The 26,205-nt window shown below is 40.9% G+C and overlaps 1 protein-coding gene and 1 long non-coding RNA gene across 3 annotated transcripts in view; one reads left to right on the forward strand and one right to left on the reverse strand.

Annotated features, from left to right (window-relative positions):
• LOC311443241 (uncharacterized protein) overlaps window positions 1-25,204 on the forward strand; it is an 88,760-nt gene extending 63,556 nt beyond the window's left edge. The window contains exons 3-4 of one of the 2 annotated variants that reach the window (XR_014697139.1): window positions 10,458-10,520; window positions 25,067-25,204. The gene's annotated coding sequence lies outside the window, so the exon portion shown is untranslated. Of the gene's footprint in view, window positions 1-10,457; window positions 10,521-20,791; window positions 21,736-25,066 lie in introns of those variants that run through there. The other variant, XR_014697140.1, reaches the window with a different exon arrangement.
• On the reverse strand, window positions 24,784-25,815 carry LOC311443246. Its single transcript, XR_014697148.1, has 2 exons — window positions 25,168-25,815; window positions 24,784-25,020 (listed from the first exon to the last, which is right to left on the reverse strand). It is a non-coding gene; the product is annotated as an uncharacterized lncRNA (long non-coding RNA).
• Between the last annotated feature and the right edge of the window lie 390 nt (window positions 25,816-26,205).

Below are 26,205 nucleotides of genomic sequence, written 5' to 3' on the forward strand. Positions count from 1 at the left end.
CAGCTCTGAAAACAGCCAGAGTGGTTTGAGAAATTCACATGAGTAGTTTGAGAAATGAGGTGAATCGTCGTTCCTCAGAGGTTTTTTTATACTAATAAATTGCTGTGGTGTTTTGTTTTTTCATGAAAATTATGAGTCATGTTGTTTCACATACAAGAAATTTAATCAACAAAGTTGGTGTAGTGGAGTGAATGTACATTTAGCTTGCATAATGGTTCTTGATTTTCCAGAATGGGGATTTTTTATACCTGACAATACGGAATTGGTTTGGTTGCCTGTTGACTGTAAGAGATGTTTGTTTCTAGGAACCAAAACCAGTGGGCTGGTCTGGATTCTGAAAGACTCATGACTTAAAAAGACTGTTAGAGGAAGGCCTAAAGAATTAAGAAATGTACAATGACTGAGAAAAACACTACTTTTTCATTGTCTTCTCTCTCTTTCTCAAGTAATTTCACATAACTCAGAATTGGGTTGTCTTTCACCATCACTATCTTTAGCCAAGGCCCCCCTGACAAACGATGCTGTTACCATACCCTATTAACTACTGGTCAGTTGGTTCACGATATATTTAAAATATCATGTGATATTTAAAATATCTCAAGTGATATTTTAAAAGATGATGAAAATGTATAGGGGACACATTCGGAGGAGTAGACCCAGTCTTCTAATGTAGACAGTGGGACATGGGTTATCAGAATCCTCTTTTAAATGACACGAAGTCAAGATCTTGGTCTCAATAATATCCATCTGCTGTTGTAAGAAAGTCAAAGTTCAAGACAAAGTAGCTCCTTCTTTAGTTTACACTCTGCGTGTATTGCAACACTGATAAGGAGGAAAGAAAAAAGAATGAAGAATAAAAATATGAAACAATGTAAAATAAATACAACTTAACATGAAATTTGTACACTCCAAGTGCTCAAGGAAAAACATAGCTTTAGGCACCAGTCCCTATTCCTTTCATTGCAGGCTAAAGCAAATGGAATGGATAAATTCCATACTGCTCTTTAGAGAATGTTAAGATTTTTATGTCAGTTGGATGTGAGGGGAAAGCAAAAGAGTCTCTTACCCGTTTATACCAGCAGACAATGAAAAATGATTCTCTCTCAAATAGATAACAACCTTACCTTCATCCCAGCAATACCTAAAATGGTCTGGAATGGCTTTTCATTATCTAGCTTACACATCTGAAAAATGAAAAGCAAGAAGAATAGAAACAGGAAACCAGTTCCTTTTGATGGATGCAGTTTCACTTCTAACGGCGCTCTTGAAATTCACATTCTCAGACACGTTTGCCCAATAATTTTCAGAGCAAAGTCCTTGGGGGGATTTCCCAAATGACTGCTATATGCATTAAGAGGAACTAAGGCTTTTCTCCCTCTTTTCTTTCCAGAGGTATGTATTTGTGTGCAGAATGCTTGGCCCAGATCCTCAGATGCTAGATAGGCAAATACATACCATAGCTGAAATTTGCCCTGCAGTGATGCTCATCTCTGCACAAAATGCCAGCACAGCACCTTCTGTTGTGTAAGGCCAATTTTAGGTCCTTAATGTGGTTCTTCTGTAGTACATAAGAATTTATGTAGATCATTGCACTGGGGTAAATTTTCCTTATTTGCAACCAGAAGAGATTCCAGTGCCATTCCCAGGGCAATTTCAAACCATGCTTAAGAAATGCTGCATCACAGACTCTTGGTTTCTGTAGTTCATAAAAGAGTTGTCATCTTATCTCCACTTTGATTATTGCTGCCTTGAATTGAACATATGGCTGTGGCTTGGCACTGCCGGTCTCCCGGGTTGTAATGACAGGCAGTCTGATGGAATGGAGATGGGAGGTTCTTGGGGAGGATTCCTTGTACAATACAGACTCCAAACATAGGGATTATTACTCATAAAACGTCTAGATAGCACTGTGGCTTCTCTGACACTGGTCAAAATCTGTGCATGTGGGGGAAAAAAAATTGGGAATTTTTCAGTTTTGGGTGCGTCCCAGTGACAGGTCTTGTTTGTTGGATCAAGGAGGAGGATGGGAAAATAACGAGAGAAAAATCTTCTAATAAATTATGTAAATCCTTTGGTCTGTAAGAATAGCAAATGTGCCTGGTTTGGATTGTTTTTCCCTGTGCTTCTCTTCTATTCATTGCAGAACCAGGAAGTGTAAAGGGCAGAGACCTTTCTGGAGTGTGGCTGCAGATCATTTAGCACAAGTGGACCTTGGTCTTGTTTAGGAGCTGGGAGTTCCTTTGAGCACTAAAACTAAGAATTATTGTTAATTCTTAAGACTTAAGACGCAAGCCTTTAACATTTTCTCTGTTCCTCCATTCAAACTTAATTATTTAAATGCCTAACTTGTTTATAGCTTACAAAACCATTGTTTTGGGAACATTTTACTGAATAATAGGGCAAAACAGAGAAGAAGTTCATTTAAAAATGGAAAGATTTGGACTGCATCCAGCTTCTGAGCTTTGCTTGCTTGCTTAGAGAGAGGAACAGCAATAATATGCTTCAGGGTAAAATACTGTGACTTAACTGCATCTGTTGTGTGACTGATGATGCTATAAGGTTTGACAAACATTGGCTCATTGTCCTTTATTTCTCCTAATATCTTGTATTTTTTTTTTTTAAATAGTATTAATTTGTGATAATAACTGGAAGTTCATGGACAACTTTTGTGAAGGTTATAAAACGCCAGCGACATATGTGCTTATCTTTAAGGCATGGTACGGAAATCCTAGAGTGATCTGAAATGGGGAGGAAAATGCTGATACCAGGAGTCTAGACTTGGTCTGTGAAAGCGATGAATAGTGACTCGGCATCCCTGTTACTGCAATAACATTTTACTAGACGTTGCTATGTTAAATACTTATACATGATTCATGTGTAAAAACAAAAAACCAAAGTGGAACATACCCATTCATGCCCAAATTATTGTTGAGATGCATAAAGCTGTTGCAATTAATATCACTTTTAATAGGTTTATTTAATCTTAATAATATATGTGGATCTGAGGCAACACTGTGAGACATTTTATAGGCTCCCAAGATCTACTGCATTCCTTTACCAAGCTGTTTTCTGTGCCTGTTCCTTCTGCTTTGCTGCCTGTGTTTGATGTGAAGGATGCTATGAGAGAAAAGCATAAACTGCATACCTTGAATACTGAGCTTAATGTTAGATTGGGTGTCCTAACTGACAGCCGGCTGTTAAAGAGAGGCTGGACTGGGTGTACCGAGAAAGCAGAACAATGAGGAAAAAAAAGCAGACATTGCCTGAGACGGATATTTCAAGATATTTCAATGGAATCACCTGGACTGAAAATTGCAGACTTGATCTGCCGAAGTAAAAGGATTCAAACACTTACAAATGCTGACTGTCTCCAGTGCTGTGGTTACACATGCCTGCCAAGTGTTCCGGATAATCTGAAGCTCTTTAAGCTTTCAGTGGCAGCTGGAACCTGGTAACACCTGGAGGAGCCCTGTTGCATTTGGTGGATGCTGTTGCAGATAGGGAGAAAATCTCTTCAATTCTCCCCGTTACATTGCAGAGTGCTTTATTTTGCTGTCTTTCTGTGCTGGCAGAGAGAGATCATTAGAGACAAATGATATATTTCATTTATCTCAGACAACCCATTTACAAGCTTGTCCAGTGTTTCCTATGACTCTGACCCTTCCCTACAAATAAATAATACTGGAGTTCTGCCACTGGTTTCAATTTGAGGAGAATTGGGCTCCAGCAGAGGGTACAAGCCATGGGACAGTAGTTAATACAGCAATTCCTATAGCAATGTTCAGCTTCTATTAGTCTCCGTGGGTGCACCAAGTCTCTAATGGTAGAAGCCTTGGGAGACCTGGCTTTGAAGTGTATCTGGAAAGTGACCATAAAAACAATATATTCCCCAATCTAACCACTTGCAAAATTTCCATTCTTAGGCACCAAAAGCACAGTTATTGCCAACATGACAGGCAGTGGGAGGCAAAACCATAGGTACACTGGATAGGAGAGGAACACAAAAGGCCCACAAAGAATACTGACCTTGTTTGCGAGTAATGGAAAATGTTGGTGCCAAAACCAGCTGGAGTTAGAGTTATAGCTGGAAAAAAGAAGGAAAAAAAAAAAAAAACGTGCAGGGAATATGCTGACTCTTGTTTTACACTACTTAGCAAAGCTGGGGCTGATTTAGGATCACTTCCCAACACAATCCCCAAAATAAATGCTGTGGCCATGGGTGATAATATAAATTACACATCAGTGACAGTAAGTTAAGACTTCTGCCCTGAGTATATACCTGAAAAGGATGAGGATCAAAGAGTTAAGGCTCTACAATTCAGAAATAAATGAGAACTACCAGGTTTCCAGCTAAAGCAGGTTCAAAACCTGCCCATTACTGAAGGGCACTTACAGGACACTGCTTTGGGTTCAGTGTAGCAGCAGCCCTTTCTTTCAGCTGGTTGTCCAGCAGTCACTTAAACCTAAACCTGGCCACAGTGGTTTTACCTAAAATGGCCTTGTTAAATACAGGTTTGCTGTGAATGTTCTTTTATTATTATTTTTTCAAAGCTGTACAAAGCAGATCTGTACAGACCATGGCTCCATCTCTCCAGTACAGAAGGGTCTTCTAACAGTAGTGAAGGACTGTCACATCTTCCACACCATATTATTTTCATTGCCAGCATAGTGAGTAGAGAAGTGTCACAACTGAGTTTCCTCTTGGCAGGATTTATGTTGCCTAATTTTAAGTATCTACAGCGTAGATGTCAAAGTAAGAGCTCATTATCCAAACTCCCCTTGCAATCAGGGGAGAGAAATGGGCACTTCTAAGGCTGAGCTAATCAATAATTCACCAAAGAAGGTGAGGGAAGCTACCTTTTTTCATTCGCAGAGTCTCAGGAATCAATATGTCGGATGTGAGAGAGTTTCCATTCTTCTTGTTATACTTCTCAGGTCTTTAATTCTCTTGTTAAGTAGTTGCAAGTGTTTCAATGTGGACATTAAAACCCCTCCCCAGATTTAATAACAATGGTATTTTTCTAGTATAAACAATAGAGTACTGTGTTTATGCTTTCATTGCATTTAAAACAGTTTCAAAGTATTGTATATACAACTATTATAGAGTGAGTTAGTAGTACTGCTTGTAAATATTCCTTAGAGCTGTTAAGCTGTTTTAGAGGCTTTGAGTAAATATATACCACTATCAAAAACGAGCAGCATGGTTAAACAGCAGTGTAAAGGAAGGCCTTTATAAATAAAGAAGCATCTGGCTCAAAATGGGAGGTGGAAAAGAGCCATTTAAATATGAAAATAGACGATATATAAATATAAAACCATGAGGCAGACCTAAGAAGATTTTGAGGAACAACTAGCTGAAGGCATAAAACCATTGAAGAAAAATACCTTTTCCTCCAGAGAAGAGATTCTGCCAGAGAAGCTGCTTAGCCAAAGGATGTGTAAAAAGCACAAGCAAGAAAAATGACATGGCAAAGAAGCTGAGTGAATTATTTGCATTGGTGTTCATGCTAGAGGAATGCGTGATTTTTTCCTTTATGGTGCCAAGGTTGAAGACCTGTCTTGTGTTCAGGTCCTGGTAGGAGAGATTTTAGAAGAAACGGAAATGAAAAAATGGATAAAACAAAGCTGGAATAATGTTTCTAATTTTTTTATTAGAAAGAGAACTAATGTTGTCCTCTAGACATGTGAGCTGGGAATCTGTGCTGTGCAATGTGTTTGTGACTGAACTACAGAAAGGACCAGGAGTAGTGAGTTGATCAGGATTTCTGGTGATGAATTATTTTTGAAGATGGAAATCAACATCTAAGGTGAGAAAAGTGATTCTAGAATCATTTATGAATGGTTCTCTGAAAATGTCCCCTCAACACGTCGATCCAGTGGAGAGTGCTAATGGTATGTTGTGAACTATTAGGATGAAAATGGAAAACATAATAAAAAGCCGCTGTAAGATGGTGTACTTAGTGGTGCAGATGCGTTTTGAATATGATGTGCAGTTCTAATCATTTACCCCTAAAATAACAAGGAATTAGGAAAGGCAGAGAGGATAACAGGAACGGTCAAGCACGGACAGCCACAGAAGGGAGACCAACAGCCTGAAACTGCTCAGCAGGGAAAGAGGGGGCCCAGCAGTCATGGGACAGAGGTTTTGAATGGCAAGTTGAAGGTGGAAATAGTGGTTTCAATTTGTCTGCACACAGCACCTACGAGGCATGAGATAGCACCTCTGAGCTGCAGCTTTAAAACAAACAAAAGGAAGTATTCGTTTTGCACAGCACACAATTAAGTCATGGGATCCATGCTACAGGATGTTTCGTATGCCAAAAGTATATATAGGTTTGAAAACGATTAGACAAGTCATGAAAGAAAGGTCCATTGAGGGCTACTAAACAGGAAGATGCTGATGTAAGCTGCAGTTCAGGAAGTCCCCAGGCTGCAGGTTGCCAGGAGTGGTGGAAGTTACGGGGGGACTGCTCGGGGCGTCTTTCTGCTCGCATCTGCTCCTGGTTGCTGCCCCCAGGGAGTGAATAGGGGTTAGTTCGTGCTCTGGCTGTTGTGTGCAGCTGTTGACATACTGTGTTTTGGAACCCCTATCTTAGGATATTAAAAGTGAAGGAAGAACTGAATTTAATTTTCTTCGCTCCTGCAGTTTGTCCATTTCATTCATTTCATTCGGTTTTGGTGATGAAACTGGACCGCTGGATTCATTTCCAGTTGCAGTGTGCTCGCTGTCTGGTTCTCCAGCGCTACCAACATTACACCAAGCGGGGATGTCTGGTGCTCCTGGACAGTGTTTCCAAATAAGAGAAAAGAAGCTGTCAAAAAGATAGGGAACAAAACGAAATAACAAGAGTATTTCTATTCACACCGTGTTCTGAACTGGTCTTCTACTGATGGCTGTGTTTGAAATGTCAGTAGTTAATTTTGGCTCATTGTTAGTATTTTAACCCAATTCCTCAGGAATTCAACACCTTCAGAGGAGTTTGCTGCCCATGTCCCTTTCTGGTAGGAGTTTTGAACTCTTCAGCCCTGGTTTCTCATAACAGGTGTGGTGGGTGTTCCTCCCATGTTGGGGACTGCTCCTTAAAGGCAGGGTTCGAACAGGAAAGAACAATTATAAACATTCTATTTTAGGGAAAATCATCTAAATATGAATTACCCAGAATAAAACCAGTCCTTTTTGGTGGTAACAGCTGATTGTAATCTTTCTATCGGATGGAAAAGTAACATGAAATCAATGGCTGGACCACTCTTTGTTATATTTTGCTGCCACACTCATGGAATCCCTGAATTCATTCAGCCTATCTGCCAGCTGCCGTATCTGAAGAAGAGCAATGCAGCCAAGGAAATCTAACCCCAGAAGAGAAATTCCAGACAGAATACAGTGACATTTAGATCCTCCAGAGTGTATTACAGAGACCTGAAGGACTACTACAATTAGTAAGCACAATAGCAAAGATTTTTAATAGCAATATAGAAAAGACAGGCTCTTAAGCGTTACAGGAATGTGACTATTTCTTGTTAAAAGACTTTACAGTTTCCTATTGTTAGGTTGATATCTTGACAACATTTGATTTTCCTTAAGATGTTCACTTTAAACCAACATGTAGAAGGTCAGATGGCAAGGAATATACTTTACATGGTAATATATTGCCTTTAATATTTGTAAGCCCTATAGTGTGCTGCTAAGGAATAATGTGATCGGTTGAAAAGATCCCACCAGCTCTGCTTAGCCAGCAGATTGTTCCTTCCAGTAGACACTTCTATAATTAGATGTTTGAAAAAAGAAAGGATGTTATTTGTTAGTAGCATTTCAGTTCAAATGCGTGCACCGATACTTCAAGCTGAGAAGTATATATTTAAAAGAAATGGAACTGGAAACACATTCACTGGAGGTGTATCTTTTCCCCATTTTACAAAAATGAATATGAAGCTCAAGTGAGGTGGAAGTTTTGGTAGCTTTCTTTTTTACCTTTTCAAATTGCTCCTATTTATTTATTTATTTTACTTTTTTTTTTTTTTCCCGTGTTCAAATGAACAACATGTTAATGTTCATTTTGATAAATTACCTTCTTATTTGTTCATCAGCCTAAGTTGCACCTCATAATTGCTGAAGCTCCACTGAAAAGCTAGCTAGATTTCCCCTTTCCATTGCTTCTACTGGACATTTGTTTCAGAACTTCACTGATTTTTAGAAATGTCCTCCAGGTTTCCACAACATATTTGTTTAATGCTAGGATTGTCTTTTTCCTTAAGCAGTTCTTTTTCCTATTTCTGACATGTATATCTGGAACTGGTAACTGCATCTTCTCAGCCTTGGTTTTGCTTGGCCAAAGAAATTACACTCATTAAAAATACTTATAAAAATTTGTAAAGCAGATCATTTGACTTCCTGGACTTCTGAGCAGCTTTCCTTTATACCAATCCTTTTTTTTTTTTTTTTTTTTTTTTTTTTTTTCTCCTTCTTTAAAACAGATAATGGAATTGTACTGTTGTTTAGATAAAGTCTGCTCCGTACTGTATATCTACAGAGTTGCTGTTCATCTGACTTCCCTTTCACGTTTTTCTTCAGATAGTACTTCACTTAGGTTTACAGAAGGGGATTGAAGTGCCTTCTTTGCATTATTTTCAAAGATTTAGTTGTTTGAGTGCCCAGATCTGAGTTAACATGTTTCAGCCTTGTAGCAATTATGTAGTGACAATTAGCATTTCAGATATTTCTGTATATTTCATTGACAGTCTCTGAAGTTTCTATGGAAAATGATGAATCTGGCTGCTCTTGGCTTGGACTGGCGCACGCTTCGTTGGGTTAGAAACTGGCTGGATAGCCGGGCCCAAAGAGTCGTGGTGAATGGAGCCAAGTCCAGTTGGAGGCCAGTCACTAGTGGCGTCCCCCAGGGCTCGGTGCTGGGGCCGGTCCTCTTTAATATCTTCATCGATGATCTGGACGAGGGCATCGAGTGCACCCTCAGTAAGTTCGCAGATGACACCAAGTTAGGTGCGTGTGTCGATCTGCTTGAGGGTAGGAAAGCTCTGCAGGAGGATCTGGATAGGCTGGACCGATGGGCTGAGGTCAACTGCATGAAGTTTAACAAGGCCAAGTGCCGGGTCCTGCACCTGGGGCGCAATAACCCCAAGCAGAGCTACAGGCTGGGAGAGGAATGGTTGGAAAGCTGCCAGGCAGAGAAGGACCTGGGAGTGATGGTGGACAGTCGGCTGAATATGAGCCAGCAGTGTGCTCAGGTGGCCAAGAAGGCCAACGGCATCCTGGCTTGTATTAGGAACAGCGTGACCAGCAGGGCTAGGGAGGTGATCGTCCCCCTGTACTCAGCTCTGGTGAGGCCGCACCTCGAGTACTGTGTTCAGTTTTGGGCCCCTCGCTACAAGAAGGACATCGAGGTGCTTGAGCGGGTCCAGAGAAGGGCGACGAAGCTGGTGAGGGGCCTGGAGAACAAGTCCTACGAGGAGCGGCTGAGGGAGCTGGGCTTGTTCAGCCTGGAGAAGAGGAGGCTCAGGGGTGACCTTATCGCTCTTTTTATGTACCTCAAGGGAGGCTGTAGCGAGGTGGGGGTTGGCCTGTTCTCCCACGTGCCTGGTGACAGGACGAGGGGGAATGGGCTTAAGTTGAGCCAGGGGAGTTTTAGGTTAGATGTTAGGAAGAACTTCTTTACAGAAAGGGTTGTGAGGCATTGGAACAGGCTGCCCAGGGAAGTGGTGGAGTCACCATCCCTGGAAGTCTTCAAAAGACGTTTAGATGTAGAGCTTAGGGATATGGTTTAGTGGAGGGCTGTTAGCGTTAGGTTGGAGGTTGGACTCGATGACCTTGAGGTCTCTTCCAACCTAGAAAAATTCTGTGATTCTGTGATTCTGTGTGATTCTGTGAATCTGAGCCCATCAAAATGAGCTTGTAATTGCTTTTCTGTGATTATTTTTTTTTTCCCCAAAGAGAAAATATCAGAAAAAGCATGATGATGCATTATGCAACCCTACTTTTTCATATTCTAAATACGCATTGATGTCCATCCTCTGAACTATGTTCTTGTCGTTGCACAGAGAACTGGTTTATCTCCAGAGATTGTCCTGAGGCTCCTCTTGGTCTGCACAGTCAAACACTTGCCCAGTAATCTGCGTATCAGTAGTAACGTGAGCCTGAGTCCTTTCTGCCACTTCTAGGTCATGCCCAGCTCTTGGATGCAGTGCCTCAGGTTGCTGTGAATCAGCCTTTTTCAGCGTAGGGAATCTGGCAGGGAGCACAAAATTGTGGGGTTTTGCTGCAGCCATGAAAACTTACAATACTTCTGTGGAAACCAGAGAATATATCAGTGTCAGGCTAGTCTGCAATAGCCTTAGTCAGGTCTGGGCCTTATGCCAAAATTCATGTCGTTTCATTGCTTTTTACTTGTAATGGATAATAGCGCTGCTGTGACCAATTCTATTTTTTTTTTCTTCCCTATGTACAGGCTGAAATTCTGCCACAGGATCAGAGACACTTGAGAAGGCCAACCTCTGCTCGGTTGGACGGAGTGAGTTACTGATTTCTTAACCTTACCATGAATTTCCTTTACTTGTTAGTTAGTGTGAGACCAATAATAATTATTAATGAATTTATTTAATAGGCAATATAGATACTCTAGTATTGCTGAGCTGCACTCTACTGTTACTTAGACAAGCATATGCTGTTTCTTTTTCAAGTGTTTTTGTTGTACTTGTCATGTACATCAAATTTAAAAAAGCACCATACTTAGGTAAATTGTAGGTATTTAAACATGGGCATTAGGAGGTTTCTTAGAAAGGGCACGAATTTCTTAAAACTGAGATGGAAAGTCAGTGAGAGTCTTTGCATCAATGAGGGCGAAGCCTGGCATAATTTTATCAGTTTTGGAGAGACCGAAGTTATACCCAAATACTAGAAACCAGAGAAGACTACAGTAAATGCTAGTAAGAACAGTATGCATTTTGGGTTCAGCAGATACATGAATGTTTTGTATTACAGATAAATTAAGGAAAACAATTACTGAATTTAAAAGAAAAAAAAAAAAAAAGATTATCTTCTTTAGAATTTATTCAACCTTCTTCCAGAACGTTACCAAACATCTCTCCCAGTCACATTTGCTACAAGTTGTTAAAAACCCAACCAATCCATAAAAAGGAGACAATTCCCCTATAACTCTGTCAGCTTTTTTAGAGTGTTTTCTGTAGAGTTGCCTCTAGTATGCTCTTGGTGTCCTAGCCATTAATTTCTAAGAGACTTCTTCCATGTGGGAGCTGGCTCTTTTATCTAAGCAATTTGCTTTTTTTCTGCTGTTCACCTGCCCTTTGCCGTGTGTGTTTCTTGGGTAGCTGTGTCACACTGCAAGCCTTTCCTGCAGCAAGCCCTCATGCTCACTGCTCATGGCAGCTTTCTAGCCCCAAATTAGCAAAGTTTCCACACCGCAGCAGGCATGCTGAGTGGATGAGCACCGACAGAGCCACAGCCAGGCTCCGCAGGTTTGTCTGCTTCCCTGGAGGCAGCAGCAGGGTGTTGGGCAGGGTTGTTCAAGGGCTGAAGGCTCACCCTGGGGCGGTGAAGCAGAGAGGGTGAAACGGTATGTGGGACATTGCTTCACACACCCGGGGAGTTACTGTTTGTGGGCAGTTTTAGAAAGTGTTACCTGCGGTGCTGGCACTACAAAGTGCAAGTGGCAGATATTGTGTGAAGAAGCAGCCACACCAAAATTGCTGCTGCTGACCTTGGGCTCAGTGACTGGTGAGGCTGTTGGTGCTGTCTGGAGCCTTGCTGCCTTCTGAGCCTGCGGGGATGGGAAGGGATGGGATGGGATGGGAACAACACTGCCACCATCTTTTCCCAGAGCATGATTTTCCTCCCTGGGAAAGACAGCTGGGAGCTGGGTCCCCAGATATAACACTTGTATTTGGCTGTGTAGGCTTCTATTTTATTTTTGCCCCTTCTTTTGCCCTTGGTTAAATTTATGCCTGAATTCTTCAGTGGGCCTGCACGTGGGACAGCTGCTCGGGCACCCACAGATGAAGTGGTCGTGTGTAATGGGGGCGAGATGGAGGCTCCACGGCAGCTCCTCTGCTCCCTGCCTGGTGACAGGAAAAATAGATCCTCAGGTCCCCATAGTCTGAAGCTGTGGTTTATTAAAGTAAATTACATTTTTTTTTTTTTCTGTGAGTTATTTATTATTATGCTTTTGCTCAGTTATCAAATTGGAAGCAAATGGTGGAAGAATTTGCTTTGCATGTAAATGAGGAAGGCTGAAACTACTTCTCTTCACCATGGTACTTCGCGTACCGTCTTCTTAAGCCCAAATGGCTAATCTTTCTGTAATGAACTGGAGTATGTCTTTTCACACGAGTAGTTTCAGTGACTTTAGTGAGATTTCATGCATTAATAGGCAAGCAAGATTTTACCTTTGAGAGCACCAAATCCTTTCGGAAAAATCCTATAATGTTTAAGTAGAAATGAAACCAAAGAATTTATAGATTAATGATTCAAGCCTACAGAACCTAAGGGATGGTTTTCATAGTTTCTTTTAAACATCTGGTAACGTTTTGCATTGCTGTTATGTTTACATGGGGTTAATATACTGAGTAGCAGTAATATGAATTGCAGGGCAGTGAGCAACAGATTGCCGATGGCCACAAGAATAGGGGAAGAGGCAGCAGAAATCACCCTTATTAGCAGTCTGTGAGTAGTTGCTCTCAAACACTTTGTAACACTTTATTAATATTTTAAGGGACGTCTTAATAATTATTCCTTTTATCATTTACTTAAAAATGGACTCTAAATATAAAGTGTGATCACGTATCCTGTCCCACTTGAGTGCTGGAGGTGGATTTTTGTTCTGTGCTCTATGTGTTCTTGGGTTTGTCCAAGCATCAGTAAAGTAGGTCTTCTTTCCTATTGTATCTGCCAGATGTAATCAACCTAACCAAAAGAATGCAGTTTTTCTCCACTAATAAATATACTACATATATTTGTATAACACTCTGTAATCATGACTTGGGCGAAGATCTTATGCCTTTGACTGGGAAGGGGGCAGACTACCCATTTTGTGTTTCCTTACCTTACCCAGGTACCAGATTCAATGAAAAGCTGCTAATTCACAAATATTGATCCTAGGTTAGACCTTTTAAGAGTTATTAATAGCTTTCAAGAGCTATTTATTAGGAAGAAACCAGGATTTGCCCCTTTGTGGTGACGCAAATGCTGGATTTCAAAATGGGCAAATGCAAAGCAGGAAAAGCAGATCATATTTGAGAGGATCGTGCTTATATAAACTTGTTTATTGGGGGAATTCACTTCCAGTGATTTATTATTCACCTTGTGCAACATATAGCGCAGCAATACACAAGCCTGTTTGCGAAAGCTGAACAACTGCTGTTGGAAGAGTGGGGCCTTTTTTCCCTTTGTGTTACAAGGATGAGCAGATGTTAAGCAACACTATGCTATTTTATGACTGAGCTTTATAAAGGCTAGCAATATGTATTGAAAAGTGTTGAGGTATGTTTTCTGTTAGAGACTGATAAAAACATATATTAATGACATCTGGAATTTTAAAGAAAAGTAAGAATTGCTTCATTTAAATCAGCTGTCATAAGGACAAACTTAACATGCAGAGCATGGACTCCTGAAAGGATGTACATGTGGTGTAGAAAATGGCTATCAATGTATGGGGAAAGGAGAACGTGAATTAAAACAATCAAGCAGCGAAGCATTATATAATCATTAGGAAGAAAGGATGAAGCTAACTGGTTTCCTGAAGTGAGCAATTCAGGCTACAATAATGAGAACTTTTTTTTAAGAGTGAAAATTCAAATAACTTACTTTTGATATCCTCTTCCTTGAGTAATAATTATGCATGATTTCTACAGAAATGCTCTTCTCATAGTCAGTCTATGCATATAAGAAACTATATTACTAATTTTTTCACTCTTTGTAATGTTTCTAATCTTCATTAATGGCCTTCATTATTATTCAGTTATTCAGTTTTAGAAAAGCCTGCCAGTTATGCCAAATTATGTAGGGATATATGAAATTCTATGGGTGTTTTTATGCCAGTTGCTAGAATGATAAGTGAATATTTGTTCTTACAATATGAGAAAAGTGAATTGGTGCTGATATAGGGCACTTTACGACTAGCCAGTAACATCCCAGGTTGTACCTGCAAGCAAGAGCATTTGAATCACAGAATTAGAAAATACAGACTCAAAATGATGGAAAACATTATTCTTGGGTTTATCATTTTTTCCAACTGTTTGGTGTAGTGCCCAAGCAATCTGTGATAAGTTTTGTCATACAGACTAAATCAGTGGGCTTATTTTTTAAATCTCCTACCGCTTTCTAACCAACACAGTTGTCAGAATTCCTTCATGGCATTCATTTTCATTTTCCCCATTCACAAGCACAAACCCTGTCAGAATACTGGCGACCTGATTTAAATGGTTATCAGCATTGCTGTAACACAGAGTCGTTTTCTGTTGCTTTTTTTGCTTTCTGGTTAAGGATATGCTGTCCTTATTTGCTTAATAAATGGGCAGTTAAGGATCTTCATTTTTTATGCTTGCTGCACATTCATGTTTTATTATTATTTTATTCTTTCTATTTATAGATTTTATATTAACATTTGATGAATTTTCCACATAAACGGCAATGCTTGATGTAATTCATATCACTCTTAATATGTACAATTTGCATATATTATCCCAAGCAATGACCTAGTAAATGAATTAAATAAGCCTTGGTAATAAGAATGACATATCTGAGCCCATTTAGACAACAAAAGACAATGACTTACCAAAGCAGGGCAGAACTGAGAAAACACAGGCACCATCTCAGAATCCGCTATGTATTCTAATTCATCCCAGCCTCCATTGCAAAGACACAAACACCTTCAGGAATGAACCGGTGTCTGAATGGAGTAGTTAAGGGTAATAGTTTTGGTTCTGCTGGTGAGCACAAATAAACATATTCTTGAGAAACAAATCCCCCACTCAGTTATATGTGGTGCTTATTATTTTTGAACCTAAAATCATTAAATTAATTATATCATGTACATCAAAGCAACACGGAAAGAATCATAATTGCTGGCACTGTGCAAGCCAGGCTGCTGGCTCTTCTTTCTTGAGGAACCACCACAAAGCAACCACTTTAGAAAGAGAATGGCAAACATTCAGAGCGATGGAGCCAGAGTGTTAACCAGCTTCTAGGTAGGTTCCTGTATGTCTGCTTCACCTGATAACGTTCCCGTTGCTGTCTCTTATACTAGGTTACTGTTACCCAGCTAAGATGCATCTCCTGAAAGTGATAATCAAATCCATTTGGATTGCATAAATTCTGTAAGATTTGCTGAGGCAAGATAATCATTAAAATGTATGTGTTTCATGCAAGAAACTACCACCATAAGACTGGAATATTCTCAAGGAAGTGTTTATTCCTTTGGTGATTATTCAGTGTTAATATTAATTTAACGTATTATTAAATCCCTCTGTCATGGTCATGCATTTATTCTTTTTTTTTTTTTTTCTTCTTCTCTTTGTGATTCATATTTAGGTTATTGGGCTTGATTCTTTTTTCTCAGAGATTCTTACACTAGCTTCATAGGAGCTATTTGTAATTTCCATTAATTTCATGCTATTGGAATTATTCTCAGTGATCTCATTGTGAGTTTTTTCCTGTCCTTTCAATTGTTCTCTGTTTTCCCATTGGCAACTCTGGAAATGCCAGGCCTTGCCTACACAAATTAATTACTTCAAGCTAAACTTCTTTGCCTTGATGGGAAAGAAAGTTGAGTCTGTACAATGAAGCCATTATACCTGCAGTAAATTGAGAAAATGTTTTTATTCTTTTAGCCCAGTGTAATTTTGTTTGGTGAAATAACTTCAGTGTGATCTTCTGTGGTTCATTTTTCCTATTAGGCCACCAAATCTTCTAACACTTTTCTGCACCTTCACAGTTAGATAGGTGACTGGAAAGACACATTTATTCATTACAAATTATATTTGATGGATGGGCCAATCTATTTCCCTTGGTGCTCTTGATAAAACTTAAACCAAAAATACAATCAAGATAAAATGAGTAATAACACGCTCAGAATTTCAGGGGAACATCACAAACACCCTTTGAAAGCCAGCACGGTTTTTTACTAGCGCCCTATTCCACGGAAAGAGCCAGCTCTCATTTGAATCCAGTTCTCCTCAACCGTCTAGATGAAGAGGCAGCCTACTCTGGAAAGGAACAATCCCAATCTATTTTATAGCAAAGTCAGAAGCTTTTCTGCAGCTGAAAACCCCATATGGAGAACACTCTACTGCCAAATTTCTATCTATTAAGTTGAACGGGATCCAGCATATGTGGCTCCCTTGATTACAGTGCTGACCGAAATGTGCAAAGAGAAATGTGTTCTTTCAAACAGACAGCTCCTAAGACAATTTGGGCTTAGAGGTTTATAAAATTCAAATTCCACCTGGATACATACAATCATCGAGGGACAAAACCCAGAGCTCTACCATTTTATGTTCCTGGTAAGATGCATTGCCTACCAGAGAATAAAGTAGCTGCTGCATTCTGCACTAGCCAATTTCTCTAGCTCATTTTAAAGGGTAATTTAAGCCTCCTTTTTGTCCTTCAGTATGCCTCTGATGACAAAACCAGTTTTCTAATTCCCAACTGCTGGTAAGGTCCGTCCACAGTTCGACGCAAGGTTAAAGCTTATGTCAGACACTTGAAACCAGCTGATGCAGGTACTGGTGGCACAAACTGGCCCCGTTACGGGCAGGTTGGTGCAAACCACAGAACCCAGCCAAGAAGTAGAGCAGGTACTTGGGGGCAGCCGACATTAGACCTAAACTGCAGCTGTGTCTGTACTCAGGGGGTCGCTTGTAGCTGGGGCTGTGCAGTCTCCAGGCCTGCCTTTGGCTGTGCTGCAGGGGCATATCAGACTGGGTCATTGGTCTGAGCAGCCGTATTTGTTGGAAAAGCCCGGTTCTTAAAGGTTTTGTCACCTCTGATTCCTCCTTACAAGATCTCGGAGCTGGTGGTTAAGGCAACTCAGAAGCAATGGCTTAACTGGCATTTAATAGACAGAAGAAGTGTAACAGGTTGCAATAGCATCTTAGTACGATAAGGGACTTACACGGCCAGTTTGTTTGTGTCTGGTTTGAGGGGAGTCCTTCATATTGGAGTCTGCATTTGTCAGCTCTGCCAGAGCAAACAGAGGAACCCAAGACAAATTCAAGCAACTCAGTAGCTACAGCAGAGAACCTGGCACACCGTGCCTCTGCACTACCTTAATGTCTCTGTACTTACACATTTTGTCGGTGGCTGTTCAGTTTAGGAGTTGGTTTCACTCAGCTAACAAGCCCTGTCTGGACAGTAGCGGCTTAAGGGGCTTAGATATGGGTTTGGGACATGGAAGACATTGAGTCAGGTGGGCGCTGACTTCAAACCAGTGTGTGAGCTGTGGGAATAGGCTGCCTGTGAGTTAGGGCAGTTATTAGAAGAGAATAGGAAAGCTGTCCCGGTGTCCTGGCCAATATAGAGAGATGGGGTGACATTCTCACTTACTGCTACTCCATTTATCGTGTCAGGTTTATGGAAAATCAGAGTCAGTGGGATGTAGGCATTTAACCTGCTTAAGTACTTTTGTAAATCCCTTTGGGCATCCACCTAAACTGTGAGGCAACAGAGAGCTTTACATTTTCAAAGGCAAAGTAAGGACATTAAGCAATTAATCCTCACAGTGGTCCTGTGAACTGTTGTCATCTAGGTGGAAGAGGAGACTGAAATGGAGAAACTAAGGTTACGGAGATATGTACAGAAACATGGGATCTCTTGATAATCAACCCTATAGTTATTTCCTTCCTCTTATTCTGCCTGGCTGTTATTTGTAGATGATTAAAGTTAGATCCATAGACTTCCTGCACGAATAAAATCTCAACTCTGACTCACCTGCCATCCTATTAAGAAAATATAATAGAAAATGAGAACATATCACATGTGTTTTCTCAGGTTTCAATTTTTTTCAGAGGCCCAGGCAGCATGGAAAAGTGGTTAGTAATGCACTGCTCAAAAACATTTACAAACCATCAGTCTTTGAAAGATTGTTTTTTGATTAAAAAAAAAAAAAAGAAAAATGTATTTGCCTGTCTCCATTGACCAAATCTCTATAATAGGAATGAAAGCTTGAGGAAATAGGTACAAAGAGGAAAGCAGCAGTTGTGTGCCAGGATTTTTTTAAGCGAAGTGATTAGGCAGTGCTGTTCTTTGGAAGGGCTGGAGATGGACAATAACTGTGACTCTCTGGGCTCCTTAGGGAGGGGTTGCATGGACACGTGGGAATCCCATGCACTGAGAGTAGATGATGAAATCTCTGCAAATCCGGTAAGCACAGACCAGTGAATAACTGCAGAGGTAAAGGCCAGCATCTTCCATGGTGGATGGTCTGCAGGTGCCATTAGTGAAGACGTTTGGTAGCATGGAGCTGTACTGATTGTCCTTGACGTGCCAAGTCACCAGTCTGTGTGTGATGGCCCTTGTCCGTGGTGGGATATGCCAAGCATCCGGCTAAGACCTGCAGAGTGTGGGGCTGTGAAAAGAAAAAAAAGTTGTGAAACATCAATTGTAGATGTTATTGTAAATTCCAACAAGCAAACACCACATTCTGTAGCAAATGCCAGGTCCAGAACTGTCTTCAGTCTCTGTACAGTCCAATTTAAGGATAATCTTTGATCTTAACCCAGCTATATTAGTGCATTGCTAGATTTATATTCAGAAAGATTAAGCCAAAGAGCATTCAGCAGGGAAGAAATTCAATTTTTCTTCCATCCTAGGGAAGTACTGTTCAGATACCTAACAAACTGAAATAACCAAATAAAAGACTAGTCCTTAAAGAAAGGACACTGCTTTAGTGTGTGCCCTGTGTAGTCTTGAGCTAGGTTTTAACAAATTAGTCAGAACTACACGAATATTTCTTGAGCAGAGATCTGACAAGCAGAACTAGACAGAAATTAGGACAAGCATTTAATAATTTTCCTCTCTTCTTCATTAACATTTGATTCTTACAAGTACTTCATGACTAGTTTTAACTCACAGTAAACTCACTGGCCAATTCTCAATGTCTTGGTTTAAGGGGCACGTGAGATCTTTTGGTATGAATTATTTATTTTTAATCATTTGTTTGCAAAGCCTGAATTTGCTATTTAATTTAATCGGGCACTAAACATCTGTCTAGGAAAGAGAATCGCTGTCTTGAAGGACGACACTGAAGACAGCACTGGCTCTATACCCAGTAGCAGCAAAACCAGAACTGAGTCCCAGTCCATTAGTCTAAGTACTGGACCATGCTGTGTTTCCAGTCAGAAAGCTCAGACTTATTTTTTTGTTAATTATTCTTGGTTTATTGTGTGTGTGGTATTACTCAGCGTTCAAACCTGGTCTGTAAGATTCAGGAGGTTTACTTTCCACCTTAGCCTGGAAAAGACCAGCAGCTGACTCTTGCTGCTCAATCAGCCCGGAAAGACATTTCCCCAAGGATATTTGGATTCATTTCAAGTTCACAAAACTTGGATTTCAGATTGATTCCCCTACCTATTTTTGCCCAGTTCCTGTGTTTTCCCTTCTCGGAGTTGTATTTGCCCAGGAGAACCATAGAAAGTTGGCTTTTTCTGAGACATCTGTGCAACATTAGATAATATTGTCATCAAGACACTACTATTATTGCATTGCATTTCATCACTCAGGCAGTGTCTGCTCAATGTTCATCCTGTGCTGTGTTGTCAGTTCGAGGCACATGACCTCATGCTTGCAAAATATGATCAGGAAATAGGTTTGTGGTTTTCTTGATATGGAAGTCCCTTCTGTAATGCCTGCAGTGCGCGGCAACTTGTAGTGGTGCATCCTAAAAATAATCGTGTAAAAAAGCAGAGGTGCAATGACAGCCTATTAGGTTCAATTCTTAATTTTTTCCAGTGATACGCAAAGAGCGACTTTGGTGAAATCCTGACTTTACTGAAGTCTGTGGCAGAACTTCCACTGACTTTACTGAGGCTGGGATATATTGGTCTAGCTTGACCCACTGAAGTGACTGACAGAGCTAATATCGTACTTTTTCTCAAATGTTACTAATTTAAATATAAATAAGCTTCATCATAACATGTAACATGCAAATATCTGTGATTGAGAAAGATCCCGTACTCCTAGTTGCAAGCCCAAATAATTCTTGTACTGAAAGACACTGCAGCATTCATGAGCAGTGCAGCAGAACTTTGAGGAAGTCATTGCTGGTGTCTGAGAGCTCTAACATTTACAAACGTTAAATGAGCACAAACATATATTTTTATGCTTGCTATTCTAGACCCATGAAACTTATCTGAAAGGTTACGAGACAAGGGACTGAAAATGAATCTATTACACAATTGCTGCAGGGAGTTGCTGAGCACAGTAATTAATTGCTGGTGTATTCATTTGCGGCAGGAGGAGCAGCAGAAGGAAAATATCTCATTGAATTTAGAATTGTATTTATTCATGTATGCACTGTGGTGTTACAGCACAATTATTATTTGACACATTGGAAGCAGACTTGTGCTCCGTTAGTTGCTTAAGCTATGTGCTATTATTGGGCGATCTGCTACAAAAATGCACAAAAACTTTGAGAGATGCGTTCAGGATTATAATTGATGTCTCGCAGATCTCAGCATGGCATTCTCGAAACCCAGCGAGAGAAATATGAAGCTCTGCTTGGCATCGTGTACTGTTAGTGCATGGCCCCCTAACATGCTGATTTTTCCACAGGGGCAGCTGGGAGAAAATCTCCAGTTCAGAGGTCAGCAATCTCTGTTGCATAGCTCTGTTTTTTTATCCAAGGCTGGAAGGAGATGCGGGTGCAAGCCAGCCTGCGCTGCTTTCCAGTTTCCAGTGGTGTTGGCACCAGTCCACGGGCAGCCGTTCATCCAGCATTCCTGGCTGGAGGATCGTTGCAGCAGCCATATAGTGTGTCAGCCAAGAGGAAGCAAGAAGGAAAAGGAAAGCGGAGTTATGAAGTTAAAACCAAGAAAATAAAAATTCCAGGCAGCTACAGAGGGGCAATGGCTGCTGGTGGGGGTAATAGTTTATTTGGTGAATCTGTTGCAGTTTCTGATATAACCTCCCTAATCCAACTCGCAGCAGTACCAGTGCAGGTGATGGTGAGCTTGGTCCTGTCCTGCTGCCCAAGGAGCAATGCCCTGCCCCAGGGAGCCTCATGGGCTCCAGGCAGTAGAGCAGGAGTATTTTACACCAGCAAGCGGGAGCAGGTTTGAAGTGGTTATTCTTGAAAATTTTGAAAAGAAACCAAGAGCTTCCTCTAGGCCTTTTAAACAGCCTAAAGGAACAAGAAGTTAACCTCTCCTTCCTATCAGGCTGATGAAAGAAACAAACACAAGCGATGACAGGACTATATTACTCTATTAATATGACAGATTCTAATTTGTGAGAATAAATGAACCACATTCGGTGCTTTATTACTTTCAGAAATTCTAAAATCAATGCAAGATACGCCATAAACATCATTCTTGGCAGGCACTCATTGAGGTAAACATATAACTCAAAGACAGCTTGAACCGAATTCTGACCAATTTAGCAAGTAATAAGCAAGGCAGTCTGTGATAAGAACATTAAAAAGAAGAGACACTAACAGAGTTAGGAACAGATGGTATCCATAAATAATGTTGAAATAATAATAATATTTTAAATTTATATATGATGCCTTTCAGTCTGGAAAATCCCACAATGCCTTACAAAACTGAATTTAAAACACAAACTTAAGCTGGAATGCAGCATTTCTGGTGTGAAATATGACAGTTGTTTGAGAGCCCAAGCAATGCCAAGTCGTTTGGGACAGCAAGAGAATAAGAATTTGAGTTCATTGCCGTTGCAGTAAGAGCTTGGGTTGAATTTTATTTCTTTCATCTTCTCTAATCTCCTTAATCTATCATCACTGATGGTGTCTGGATACACTGCCATTATACGTCGCTGTTATTCGGAAAGACCAGTCTCCTTCCTGTTAACGATATCAGATGTGAGGTTGATTTTATTTATTAAAAACTAGAAATGATCAGCAATTTGGCTTTATCTATGCAAAAAAATGACATTCTCAGCGCAAATACCTCCCGAGGCCAAGTAGCAACAGCAGTTCTGTACATCCTTGTGCGGGGAATATTAGCTCCTGTGTCAGTCTAAATTCTGAAGCCTGTGTCTTTCACTGCAGAGCATAATTGCTCCTTCCGAGCACTTAGTAGCTCAGCCTAACTTGAGGCTGCCTTCTGATCTCAGATAAACCCAGGCAATCCTTCTGGCTTTAGTGGGATTATGCCAACATAAGTGAAACTAAAATTTCCCCCACGGTGCATGAGAGTTGATAGGTGCGTAAGGCACTGTGTGACATTTGAAAGCTGCAATGGAAAAGTGCTGGAGGATGATAGGGGAAAATCATACACTGTGTACACAGAGCAATGGAAACTATTTAAAGCAGCTCCAGCCTCCTGCATTCTGCCTGGTCCCTTCCCAGGGAGAAAGATGTTACATGATAGCCTGGATATTTGAACAAATAGGCTCCGTGTTAGAGAAATAATAGAAAACGTTGAATACGTCTGAGTGATGAATGACACAATCTATTCACAAGAATGCTGAAAACAAATCAGAAAGGGTTGATGGTTAAAATTAATTCATCTTTAATACTTTCCCATTTGATTCTATAGGAATCAGCCAACATGTTCCCATTCCAGGCCCACATTTTTGATAATGGCATCTCCAAGGACTTTTTATGTCAGATGAGCTTTGTAGCAAGCTTATGGTAACTCCCCTGGAAGTCACAGCTCCTGGTAGAAATGCTCCAAGGTACTAAAATAGCTTAGAATATTGGAGTATTTCTTGAGAATGGGGGTTTTCCTTGTAAAAACAGAAAAAGAGGTTGGTAACAGGAATTTATCTGAAATTAACTTTTTAACCCTTCCAAAAAGCTATTCTAGCTTGTACTTATTAAACACTTGTAGCTTAGCCTGGATGTAAATATTTTCCATTCATAGGATTCCTGTACTGTCACTGAGGCTGTGAAGGGTTTCTGTGATGGCGTGGGACTCAGGTGTGAGCAGACTTACCCTGTGTGCACAGAGAATAATGACAGCCTGCCCTGGGCAGTAAAGCAAACCTGGCACCTGTGTGCTGCCACTTATTATTGTCAAAGCTACTGTCGGCAGCGTATTCATTCCACGTTTTGAAGCAGATGATGATTTAGATGGCAAAATGAACTAATCTGTTGTGCAGTGCTACTCACAGCTCGCTGTGAGCCCTTCCACTGGGAGGATGTTGGGTGGTCAGTGGATGGACTGGATGTTGCTGTACTCTCAGCACTATTTGTTAAAATATACAGGGTAAAATCTGCTATAAATTAGCAGAACTTCTGCTGGTTCCATTGGATCCAGGTTTGCTTCCACTGGTGTTTAGACAAACCATGTAGTTTTTGGATGGAAGGAAGAGAGGGAGACAGAAATTATGTTGTCACATATGCAGACATTAGCATGGGGATAGCTTCATGTTACTGAAGTGTTGTCCTGAGCATCATAGTAAATAGAGTTTTGTCATTTAATATGTATCAGTTATGCATTGAACAGTCCACTCTAAATACAGCACGCATTTACTTTGCAGGAAATACAGATCTGTGATTTAACCATGGCAATTTGTGCAGGAATACTTGGACTGTTAGCTTAGGTGGCAAACTGTAGCTCATGCTTGATTCTTATTTGTACCAGCGGGGTGCTCGTGTAAGGGCACGCATACTGACACGTGTGGGCTCATTAGTGGTATCTGAGACCATTGCATTATTTTAAAAGGTTTCTTTATTTTCGATCTGCTTTTGTGAACTAGTGGACAGTCACATGTTCATTTCTGATCATTAGCATCATGGGAATTGACAACTCAATGCATTTGTTTCCTGATTTTATTTTTGCAGTGCCATACCTTCAGTGCATCAGAATTCAGTTGTTAGTTTGAATGAAAAATTAGTTTAAAAACATGCAGGTCCCCATGGTCAGAGTTGGTGCTATGTCAGGGCTTCTGTTCCATCATTTCAGAGCCTTGAAGCTGGTGCCTGCAAGCTCGTGCAGACAGGAGCTCTCCGTGTAGGCTCGGCACAGTGACTTTGGTCCTTCTTGTGATTGGGACACGTTCCTAGCTGAGGAGCCTGCCACTGCAACTGACATCTTATCAGTGGGCTGCATGGAGGGGCTGGGTTTGGGCTGGGCACAAAGATACAGCACCACTCCCCACCACCCACCAGCACCCCTGGGTGCTTTGCAACCAGCCCCCGGATCCATCCTTCTTGGGAAATGTGCTCCCCAAAACACCTTCCTGCCCTTCTGGGAGCTGCTTGGGCCCTATATGCTAGACTCCGCTGCCTATGCAGACTCCCTTGGGGATATTTTTTTCAAATGTTGTTTTTTTTTTTTTTTGAGCTGAGACACAAGGTAGAAAAAATGTGTTTCAGTTGTCCTTGCTGCAGTCTCTACTCTTTATTTCTGTTAATACAGGACATCACCTTTCAGGCCTGTCGGCATGGTATGATCCTTAAATGCCAAATTCATGTAAAAACATAGAACCAAATAAATGCATTTCAGTCCAGCTTATAAGAAAAGGGTCATTCCGAAGCCTGCTCTCTGAGCATTGTGTTAGTTGTACTTCGTGCACAGCCTTATCTTTGCCATACAGACTCCCAGTTTGTAGGAGATACGTCCGCAGGCCTGTCTACATGTATGTACATACTTCTGGCTGGTTTAAAACTTCAGTTCCAGCTGAAATTAAGAAAAAAGTCTGAGCATTAAACGTAAACCACTACTAACAGCTGCTTTGCATAAATTCCCTCTGGATGATTTCTTTCCTGTGTCTTCTGTTGGGTGACATTTATTCTCATGAGCTGTGGTAAGACCACAGTGAGCTGGCTGACCACAGTAACTGCTGCACATCATTCTGCTTGCTGCAGATTAAGAGCACTGAAGGTATCTCTCCCACTCCCCCCCTTTTTTTTTTCACTTGCAGAACGACTGAAAAAGGACAAGGCCAAGATATTTCCTCAGTGTCGCGTTTTGCCTCCTCCTGCGTGGTGCAGAAAGGAGTGGGGGAGAGAGGAAGAAAAGAACAGTTGGACTATAATGACTCTGGTGTCACCCAACTGCTCACAAAACATGGGTTCAAGAGAGACTGGGGCTTCAAAACACCAAGGCTGGAGGAGGCAGGGCTGTAAACCTTTCCTGCACTAGCCTGCAGAATAGTTGCTGCTCCATATGATTTCTGTTTCTGTCCCCAAAAGTACTTTTTGCAGTAGGAATAGAATTCTATAAATGTTCCTTATTTATTATTTTGCTGGAGTGAATTAGTTATGCTGAACTTAGATCAATAAAATGAGAAAAAGAAGAAAAAAAACCACCCAAAGATAAAAGAAACGCGGAGAGCTGTGCATTCCAGAATAAACACAGCACTCCTTGCCGTGGTACAGGCACTGTTTGTGCCTGGCTTCTCAACAGGGGTTCTTGCACATCCAGTAACTTTGTTTGTATTTTGTAAATTAGCAGATGGCTCTTTGATACAAAGGAGAAAGTGTTCCCACATCAGATTGAGCCTCCTTCTCTGTCTTCTCCCCCCTCTGTTATTAAACAAATCATAGGGGGAGAGATGACCACAGTGCCTATATGCAAAGGGGAGAGGGAGCAAAGGAGAAAAATATGTGGAAGTTAACTGTGAAGTTTGATTTATGCTGGCTGCAATAGAACAAAAAAAAAAAAAAAAAATCTCAACAGAAGATACTCTTATTTCCAACATTTCTAAGTTTTGCTCCCGGAGACAGGGTGCAGCCAGATAAGTATTTGCAATCCTTTTCACTGCCTCGATTATTAGAGGCCTTCCAGGGAGGTTGCCTAAATCTCATCAGTTGAGGGAATCACTCAGGTGAGTGTGTCACGGCTGATGTGCAGGAACAGTTCTGTCCCTGTCATGTCACCATGTCAGGGTGCAGCCTGTGTCCTGGTGGTACACCCAACGCATGGTGCCTGTTTACCAGAACAGTGGGGCTTGATCTTGGCTGGACCCTCAAGGCAGTGATTTGAGTAATGTACCAGCAATTAAATAAGGCTCTTACAGACTAGATCTGGCTAAAGCATGCTCCACATTGCTCCAAACAG

Source organism: Aythya ferina (assembly GCF_964211825.1).
Source record: "Aythya ferina genome assembly, chromosome: 12".
NCBI classification, from domain to species: Eukaryota; Metazoa; Chordata; class Aves; order Anseriformes; family Anatidae; genus Aythya; species Aythya ferina.